The sequence below is a fragment of the Thamnophis elegans genome, chromosome 4 (assembly GCF_009769535.1).
Source record: "Thamnophis elegans isolate rThaEle1 chromosome 4, rThaEle1.pri, whole genome shotgun sequence".
Lineage (NCBI taxonomy): Eukaryota > Metazoa > Chordata > Lepidosauria > Squamata > Colubridae > Thamnophis > Thamnophis elegans.
The window spans coordinates 85,116,505-85,127,297 of NC_045544.1; the positions used below are offsets into that span (position 1 = coordinate 85,116,505).

Here is a 10,793-nt window from a genome sequence, read left to right on the forward strand (position 1 = left end):
ATAGCTGTTAGAAAGACCGTTTTGAAAGTCAGGTGTTTCAAGTCACAAGATGAATGGGCTCGAATGGGGGGGGGAGGCAATCAGGGCCCTCAAGACAATGTTCAACTCCCAGGATGGATGACGATGGATGACAAGAGGACATAAGCTGGTGGCCCCTTTTAGGAAACTGCGGACCCTGGGTGCAAAGGAGAAATGGTTGCTGGAAGTCAGGGCTGTAGACAGTGCTGCAACCTGATGCTAGAGCATGTTCGCCGCTAACCTTTGGTCCAACCCCTCCTGCAAAAAATCCAAAATTTGTGGAATGGTGGCAGAAGTGGAATCAATAGACTTTTGAGTCCACCACCTGGGGAAAGCGACCCAGGTGGCATCATAAATTTTAGTAGTCGAAGGTCGCCGAGAGGCTTCAATGGTTTGTATAGCAGATAGTCTGTCTTTCTCTAGGAGGCCCCTTTTAAGTGCCAAATGGCTAATTGCAACCACTGGGACTCCGGGTGTGATAAGAGCCCCCTGGTTGAGAGAGACTCACAAGGTCAGCAAACCATATCCATCTGGGCCAGAACGGTGCCACTAGAAGCACCTCCACTAGTATGCTGGGAAGGAGTGGAAGCGGTGGGAACACATAGAGCAGGCCGGGTGGCCAGTGGCAAAGTAGAGCGTTGACTCCCTCTGCTCCTGGAGACCGGAACCTGGAGAAGAATCGAGGGAGATGGGAGTTCTCTGGGCTGGTGAATAGATCGACTGACGGGCAGCCGAACCTCTGTGTGATCTTGAGAAAAAGGTCCAGGTGCAGGCGCTACTCTGAGTGGTCCATCGTGGCCCTGCTCAGCCAATCCGCCTGGACATTGCTCATCCCGGAGATGTGCTCCGCTCGGAGGGATGACAGATGTTTCTCCGCCTACTTCCCCAGATGTTCCGTCTCCGCCATCAACAACTTGGAGCAAGTGCCCCTTGGCGGTTTACATGTGCCTTGGTGGCCACATTTTCCGTGACCAACATTACATGGTGACCTTGGTCTGAAAATGTAGAATAGCTAGCCTCGCTGCTTTTAGCTCCAGCCAGTTTATGCTGTGCTTGAGATTGCTGGAGGACTACCAGCCTTGTGCGACCTGATTGTCGAGATGGGCTCCCCACCCAAATACACTGGTGTCCGTTGTGATGATGAGGCAATCTGGTTCGCAGAAGAGACTGCCCTTGGTCAACGCTGGAGAAAGCCACCACTGCAGGGACTGTTGGACATTGAGTGGAACTGGAATCGGAGTGGGAAAGTTGCTGTTCATGGCCCTTAGATGGGACAGAAGACACCATTGAAGCTGTCTTGAGTGCAACCTTGCCCACAGCACTATTGACAGGCAAGAAATCATTTTGCCGAGGAGCGTTGATAACTGAACAATGGGCACTGACCGTGAAGTCCGCACCCGGACTACCAGTTTTCTAATGCTGGAGATCCGCTCTTGGGACAAGGCAATTGACAGTGTCTATTATTGCGCCGAGATGCTGCAACCTGGTGGTGGGAGTGAGATGGCTCTTTTCCAGATTGACGGAGAAGCCGTGATCTTGCAGAACGCTCTTCATCAACCGGAAGTCCCTGACTGCTTGTTGGGAGGACAACGATTGAATGAGAATGTCGTCTAGGTACGCTTGAAGTCAAACTGGGCGTGACCTCAGGGACGCAATCACCGCTGGCAGAATCTTTGTAAATGTCCTGGGGGCCGATGACAGGCCGAACGGCAGTGCCCTGTAGTGATAGTGCTTGCCTGCGTAATAAAACCTAAGGAACTTGTGAAGGGCCTTTCGGATTAGGATGTGGAGGTACGTTTCCCGGAGATCTATTGATATTACGTTGCAACCACATTGTAACACGTCCATTGGGCTTAGACTGAATTGAAAAATCTGGGGTGCCAGCACAGGAGGCGTGGCTAAAGATCTTCAATTCAGTCCAGGGCAGTCAGACAGAATTAACCCATGCTTGGACTCTCCAAGCAGTGCACAGGAGAATCACTGAACATAAATTATAGAAGGAATTCCTACTATTTTATAAAATAAAAGCACTGCCAGGCAACATGGCTCGGCATGCCACTTTGGGCACACGTGCCATAGGTTCGCCATCACTGACATATAGGAATCTAGATTCAAAGCCCCTTTATCTAGCACTTCCCGTTACATCTAAAACATTGGAAATTTACATGGGAGATCTCCAGATAATTAGGTCTGCAACTTCAGAATAACTAGATGAAGATTGTACCCCCAATCCATTAGGGGATGGCAACTTGATATGGACTGATCTAAATTACTAATTATCAATCACCTAAGGTTCAATAAGGACTTGGCTTTTATTGTGTTTATCTATTTTCCATGTTATCTAATTGTTTTTGTAACTTTGGAATTAGCAATAAATACCTAGGTTTACAGTTTGCATAGATCATAATCTGTCAATTCCTGGATAAAAAAATCATTTCTGCAGACTATAGGTACCATATTTTTCAGAGTATAAGACATACTTTTCCCCTCCTAAAAGAGGGTGAAAATTTGGATGCATCTTATACATCGAATGTAGCCCCGCCAAACCATCCTTTGGCTTCTGCCTCCCAGCAATTTACCTCCTTGCAGCAAACAGGGAAAATGGGGTTTGTGGAAGTGGCAATAGGCTATGGCAATTCTTGCAGCCAGAAATATCTGATCATCCTCTTGCTGTTTGCTGCAAGGAGGCAAATTTCTGGGAGGCAGAAGCAGATGGTATATGAATTTATCTCAAAATTTTCCTCCAAGATGCAACTAAAATATATATTAAGACAAGCTTAATTTATTCATCTAAGAAATTATTGGAGACTAACAACAAATTACTTTCAAAACCACAATGCTTAATAGTTTTAATATATTTTGTTCCACAAATCTGCAAATAATTTATATAAGATTTCAGTTCTCCCTCAATGTCAAATAAAGCTCAATTATTTGCAGAAAATGTGTACACTATAACACTATAACACTCATTACAGATCATTTTATTTTTTAGACTAGAAACACAAGTGTTTTATAAAAATAGGCAACATACATTTTTCTACTCTCACTATAGTATGGTTAGGGCTGTGGCCATAGTGCTAAAGCCCAGGGAGAATATTTAACACAGCCAAACTATGTGATAAAACCCCACAGTTGTTTCATATTATGGGTGGGTGCTTTATGTTTTTTTTTTAAGTTCTCCCAGACAATGTCATAACTGAAAACATTACAATATATTCTAAAACCAGTATATAACAATATTTGCTCATGTACACTGGTATCTCTAAACAAATAATAAAATGTATAACTCTGAGACTATCACCAAATATTTAATCATCAAAACAAACCCTGTCAAATCCAGTTATTAGCAACCAAAATTCCATACATCTGATAAAATGAGCTGCTGTTTATGAAAGCTTATGCCTTTTATTAAAAGTCTGGAAAAAAAACCCTGCAAAACTCCTATGTTTGGCTACCATAGACGAAAAGAATTTTCTGCCTGCAGAAAGTGGTTCTATGAAATTCTTAGTCTAATCCAACAATACTTTATGTTCAGCTATCCCAAAGTTTTTGGCTGCTAATAACTGTACATGTACAAAGGGTTGTAAAATCAGATGTACTTTAAATTCTGCTTCATTCTTAAAAATTGTTTGCTCCCTTATATAATTAACAAGTATTCTGCAAAGTTTCAAGGTCATTCTGCAAAACTTTAAGCAAATTACTTTGTGTGAGTCACTTCATTTACCAAGTCATGACTACTAGTCTTCAATCCTTTGAAAGACAGATGGAAATCACAAGTGCACCTGCCATAGTGCAATGGGTATATCTTTATGCCATGAAAATGATTCAATACTATGTCAGCTGTTTTCATGTGCTCCCTCTGTCCACTTTTCTGACCTTAATGACTGAAGAAGGTATATGTGGGCAGTTGCCAAAGCACTGATCTATTTTCTGGTTAAAGTAATGCAACAGCATTGTGGCAGCTGCTTTTATCACTGGGACAAGGACTTACTGGCATCTCTTTAAAAAGTAACTTTCTATTTTTGTTAGGAGACGAAGAACAGTGCTACTGGGGCTATATGTATTTCTCTTTTGTGCTATGAAAAACACAAGAATAAATGCTCAGTTAAAATGACATTTATACACCATCATTCTACCACAGGAATGAGGAAAGTGGGGATAGTATCATATTTAGGCCTCTTTTCATTACTTAAGTATTTGTTACTCTGAAATGTACTGTATATTGCAGAAGATGGTTTGGTGGGTTTTTTGTTGAAGCTTGGTTACAGATAAAGCAATTCCGTATTCAACAATATATTTTATATTTTGCGACTGGCTCCTCAAACATGGGTTATTTTAATGTATACATATCAGGGAAAATATATCTGCCTCTACACAAACAATAAATAAGCCCTCGGAGAAATTTGTTAGGTTTGTCTAATGGCAATACTGTGAAATGACATAAAACAGTATATACCTAAACTCATCAACAGACGTCATCTAGATGTTATGCAGATGTTAGTTCCTACTAAACACTTAGAAATAAAAGGTTTTACTTTCTGCTTGTATTCCAGGTTGAATACATAAATCCACATTTGCAGGAAAAAAAGCAAAACAGAAGTCAGAGAATAAGACAAACCGAACTTGAGTGTTTCCTGAACTAATTCAGCATCCTATTTAATCTGATTTAAACACAATTAACTGGCAGAAGGTACAGAACTTATTACTATTCTTCCTAAACAGCTAAGCAGATACATAATCAACTTTAGGGATTGTCAGCATCTTTTTACAATCTAATAGAAAAATACATTAATATATTTTATTCTTCAAGAATGTATGTTAAGTTACCATTTATGCCATGAAGCAAAATGCTATATCTACTTTTCTCCTTTTGCAACTTTTGTCAAAGCTATTAATTCAATCCTTGAGCATATTTTGCAACTTTCCTAATTTAGGCAGCCTGCAACAAATATTACACATACCTATCTGAGTTAACTTGGAAGATAGACTGTAACCACAGCTGCAGGGAACCAGTAACAGAAAAGGTGCTTCATGTTCAGTGGCAAGATACATCACAATGTTTTGTTTTCTCTTCCAGGCTGTAAATGTCTGCATGCAAATGCTAGTGGAAATAATTCAGAACTTTGGGCACAAACATTCTTAATATGCCTGTGACATTCAATTTTACCATTCATTTACTTTTCCCATGGAGACTGTGAAATTTTTGAGCTCAGGGAGACATGAGGGAAGGGACTGGAACAAGCCATAAAATAATCCAGATGAGAGAAGGCAACACAGGTAAAGAAACTGCTTCTCTGGCTGGAGAATTACATCTAGATAAGGATGTCTTTCTCCTCCAAAAAAATCAAATTCAGTTTGTAAATTCACCTAAAATTTATAAATGGAGAAAAATGCCAAATGATAGGAATGCCCAGACTAGACACTGAAATAGATAGAATGATGAGCTTTGGGGCTGTCAATTAGTCTTAAAGCTATATTTAAAAATATAAATTAGAATTTTTATATCTTTGCTACAAAAAAATTTGGATTATTAATCATTGTTTCAACTGTACTTTTTAAATAGTTTTAGTACTATGAATTTCACTTAAAATGTTCATTTTAACAATTTCAACTGATGTTTTATACAAAGGAGATACCGTAGCTGCTCTAGTGATTACAGATAATTCAGGAAAGCAAAATTAACAGGAGATAAGTGGCTATCTTTATCATCAGCTCCCAAATAATTTCTCTGCATTTCAGCGCAGAAGCAAGGGACTCTCCTAGAGTTAAGACAGATACATAATTTAACCAGCTACAAGTTTAACCAAAATAAATTGCACTTTAACTTTCGTTATAACCACTCTATCAAACATATTGTTGTGTCACAGGAAAACTGATAGGTAATTGAAAATGGAGGTATGTTGTACAGAATCTGGACTGGAATGCTCTTAATTCCAATTTCATATGAATCAGTCGCATGAAATTGTCTCCTGTGATTTAATTATCAAGGTTCCTCTACTCATTTATATGTTCAAGTGCCAAACTGGGATGTTCATTTTTTTCTGTTAGAACTGCATGAAGAAGCAGGCAAGTTAAATTGGATTCTTAGAGCCTACTAAAAAAATATTCTCTCAACTGCACCTAAACATCCTTTTTTTTCCTCTTTATGTGAGGTTCTTCTCAACTACTTAGTATTTGATAGAAAGCTTTCCCATAAATATATCTTCCCAAATATGAGGAAATGCCAAGGGGGCTCTTCACTCCCTCTACTGGAAGCTGTACATTATGTGAGACGTGACAGAATGCCTTCTCGGCTATAGCACACAGATTAAAGAATGTTCTTAGATTACAGGCAAGGGTGACATTAACTTTGGTTGTTTCAGGACGACAGGTTGCTGGATGTCAGTATAAGTAGTCTGGTCTGTATTTTTGGTTTACCTAAATCATGTATATTATTCTTTTTTTCTGAATTCCCTTGGATTCACTGATATTGGGAAGGCTCTGAAGATTTAAATAAATGACAATATCTTCAAAGTTTTGCAAATAAAGTTAATAAGAATAGGGATTATCAGTATAAACATTATATTAACTACAGTTAATCACTGATTAAAAAAATAACAGGAAAGTACTTACATATTGCTATTATTAGTTATTTTTTAACAGCTAGTCAATGCATAAACAGATTTATAGAATAAATTTATTAGTCAGCAAAACTCAGGAAAGAGAACAGGAAATTATTTTTAAAAACACTTCCATATTTTGCCATTTTTATTCTTTAAAATTCTTAATCAGGCTAAAAAATGAAGACTCCATCTCTTTTTACTGTCGTGATATGAAAATATATTCCATCACTATCTGTATGTATAAAACTGTTCTTGAAAAGAAGTCCTCCCTCCCTCAAATACCAGTACTTTTGTTTTTAAGACCTTTCCAAGGTCATGTTTTTCTTAATTCATGTATAATATCAGTGTTAAGATAAAGTTTGGCAGATATGATGTATTTTAGTTTTCAAAGTCACAAGGATCATTGCTCTCAATGCTGGTGAGTCAAATGAAAATGGTCCATGTTTGTACCGATTAAGTCTTCATTACATTCATTCTTTGCTAATTTGTAAATAAATACAAATTGCAGCATTAAAGACTTGTTTTTCAAGGCCATTCATTATATCTTTTTCTTGCACTGACACAAACATTTTTGATTCCCCTTTACTTTTTGAATTATTTTGCCCTATTAAAATAGCTCTATCAGTGTTCCATCTTCAATGGCAGCTAGCCAATAACTTGCTGGGGAAAATAACAATACAAAATGAACATTTGTCCCAACATGCAGTATTTAGATTTAAGTCTATGATGAACATAAGGGACATTATTTAGCTAATGGATAAATATCTAAGTTAGTAACAACAAAAGTTTGAATCCTTGAATTTGATTTTTTAAGGTCAGCTGTTAGTGTTCGACAAGATTAACAAACCTTTTTTTAGTTTTAATGAAAGCTAAAAACTTACACAGATACTTGTAAGAGTATGTATGCCTCTTATATTTAAGATTAAGGATGCTATATATTTCTGAAAGTTGGTACCTATGTCAGGAAGGTGTCTCTTCCTAGAAAACAGTAACCGAGCTCCTTTTTTCCATGTGACTTTATTTTTTTACATTAATATATTAAATCAAAAGCTAGTACACTACAAAGAAAAGTAAAATCTTCAATGTATTTACTTCCAAAAAATACTGTTAGAAAATAAAACCGATGGCATTCTAGGGCCCAGTGCTTTATTTTGTAAATTAAGGGGAAAAGCAAATATAAGCTGGGTGGATAGAACATGCCATACAAGGTTACAGGGATCCCAAAGAGCATCTTCACCAGCCTGCCCTTCTGTTAAGTGCTTTGTAACTAGTTTGTCATGCTCTTTGTGATATTCATTTTGTGAATGAAATATACCTGGGAATACCTTTAGCCTTTCTAAAAAAAATATTCATAGCATGCTCTTACAATTCTAAATCTGCCCACTGAACTAAAGCCAGAGATCTTGTTCCTGAGACTGTTAAGTGAAAGCAAGTGAATAACAGGGTTAGCCACAGATAAAGATGAGTAGTTGCCTTCATTCCAAATCTCAAATTGCATAAACAAACAGAAATCTTCCAGGGGACTACAAAAGGACTCTAACCAGGCAGGTCTCTAGAGGATACCATTTTGGACGTAATAAGCACTTACAGTTTTTTAGCCTGACCAACAAAGTTACTCAAGCATTTAAATCTGTGCTGCAACTTTAAATAATTTATGTTTCTTTGTGCTTCCATGCCACAAAACATTACATTTTTATTCAAATATTGCCCATTGATCTTAAATGACAAAGTACAACTTATTATCTCTTTAAAAAAGTTTTTTGTTTTGAGGCTAAATTCATGGCAGAAATATAAATGCTATTTAATTTTTTCAGAATTTATTTTACTTTTTTGACAGACCAATAATTTTCTGGGATGTTGCACTTTTTGAAGCTACATAGCCTCATCAGAAGAACATGACCAATAAGGTAGACAGAAAAAAGAATTATTACAATGGCACAAATAGCACATCTTACACTATTCTAGGCACATCAAGACTGATTCGACACAAAATCATTTCATGCAAAATGCCTTTAAATAATGTTCACAGGATCAAAAGAAGAAAAAGATAAAATTTGCATATCAAAAATAAAATGAGGATAGATCAACTGAAAATGGGAACTACACACACATATATGGAACACATTTTTCCATTTACATAATTTGCCCTATATTGTGAGGCTTTAAAAAAACTTATTTTCAAAACAGTTTCCCAGTGAATATTTCCCACCAATCTAATTTATTGCTACAACTGCCCACTCTAGTCACTGCCTTTTTTTTAAAAAAAAACCTGCCAATTCTTAAAGTGTTCACTTATTAGCATAACATGCTGAAACAGGATTTCCTATCAATCCTTTTTACTTCCTATGGAAGCAAAATATACCAATGTCGAACATTTTACATTAAAATTCAGCAGAGGGAGTGAGCAAGCAAGCTTGGGGTAGTAGGCATGAATAAAATATAAAGCAGGGAGCGAAAATAAGAACTGCAATTGCCGCTCAGGCAAACACAAATACCCCCACACACACCAAGGCTTATCACGCCTCCCCCTTCTGCTGTGGCTTCCCAACGCAAAGCTAGCTCTGACTTGCTGTCCCGTGGTAATTAACCACGAATAATCACGTTATGGACTCAAACGTGGAATAGGTGGAAAGCTTGTCAATCCGATCCTGTGATTAACGCTGCACCTTAGACAACTCTTACGGGCCAGAGTGCAGCCCTACGCACACCCAGCGCCCTCCAGACGGATTATACTAGAACTTTCCCGGCAGGGTCAGACGGGTGGAACTTAAGAACCTAACGCATCTCAAGGCCGCGAAAGGATCGCCCCTCCCCCCCCCCCCCCCCCCCCCCCCAGCTAAGCTTGCTTTCAAGCGATGGTCTCAGCCCGATTTTGACTTCCCGGAACCCTCCACTCCCCACTTCTCACACGGAGCGCCGCCGCCGCAGCAGCAGCAATTCGGGTTTTCCCCCCCTCACCCGCCTCCCTAGCAAGGCATAGCTGAAGCCCCTCTTTGCGAGCGCCGGCACGTTGGCACAACGACCGCGGCCAGAATCTCTCTTCGCCTCCTCCCGCGCTTGTGGGGACACCATTTTTCCCCTTGGCCGAATACATGAGGCCGCTACAGACCGATGCGCTGTAGAGGCTAACGGGAGGCCGGCAGAGATTAGAGGCCTTCCCAGCTCCTCCGTATGGTCCCAGGCCGCGCCGTATGTCTCCAACGCTTTTAGCTCACCTCGGCCCGCACGGCGCCGCTCCCAACCCCGACTGCCTGTTCCCCAGACACCCGCCCCGTGGCACCACGAGGCGCGGAGCTTGTTTACCAACTCGCCCCTGCCCTCTTGGTTCGAGGCCCGGCCCCAGGTTCCGCCCCCTCCCGCTTTCATTGGCTCCTCAAAAGCCGCCTCCTTTCCGTCGCCCAGAGATTAGAGCAAGAGCAGAGTTGTCAGTCCGGGGAGAGCGTGCTCGACTCGTGCAGTTCGCCTTCCGTCCAATGAAAAGCCGAGGCGAAAAAAGTTCCTGCCAATAAGAAGGCGGCGCTGCCTTCACCCGTCCATGTTGCGCTGATAGCTTTCGCATGGTGACAGGAGGCCCCTTGGTAGAAATGGACGTAGACTAGCCTTTGGGGGCGGGGAAAGCAGCAGGCCTGGTGCATGTGCGGGAGGGCACGTTCAGGCTTCCTCACAAAGCCCGAGGGCTCCACGGTGGGTTGCGCTCAGCCCTCCCTTTGGATGATTAGGCAAAGCTGGGATTTTCTCTTTCAAAGGACGCCTTCCCAGAAGGTGGGCTGCAGAATCTGAGTTACGTGACTTCCTGCACATATACGGCAGCAACTCGGTGGGCATAAGAGGAGATGCTTATGTTGCTAGGGGAAACAGGGATGCTTAGACTCTTTCTGATGAACACGTCCTTCCTTCTTATTGATTGAATTTTTTAAAAAGGTGGTTATGCTGGAAAATAAAGTTATGGAGGGCAGTACTGTAATCTTGTAAATTCAATTCGTAATTTATATAGTGCATTTTTTTCAGATCTCATTCAACAGCCTTGCTATTATATCAAATTTTTTTAAAAAATCACATTTCCCAGCTCCAGCAGCCAGTTGTTATTGACCACATTGCATTATTGTGGCTTGTTCTCTTGACCTAGAATTCCCTGTTCTCTTGTAACATGATTATTTACCCACAGCTGAAAAA

At 40.1% G+C, this 10,793-nt stretch overlaps 1 protein-coding gene across 2 annotated transcripts in view; it reads right to left on the reverse strand.

The window, feature by feature from the left end:
• Positions 1–9,943, reverse strand: part of COQ8A (coenzyme Q8A) — a 49,657-nt gene extending 39,714 nt beyond the window's left edge. The window contains exon 1 of one of the 2 annotated variants that reach the window (XM_032215168.1): positions 9,836–9,943. The gene's annotated coding sequence lies outside the window, so the exon portion shown is untranslated. The other variant, XM_032215169.1, reaches the window with a different exon arrangement.
• Positions 9,944–10,793: the final 850 nt, after the last annotated feature.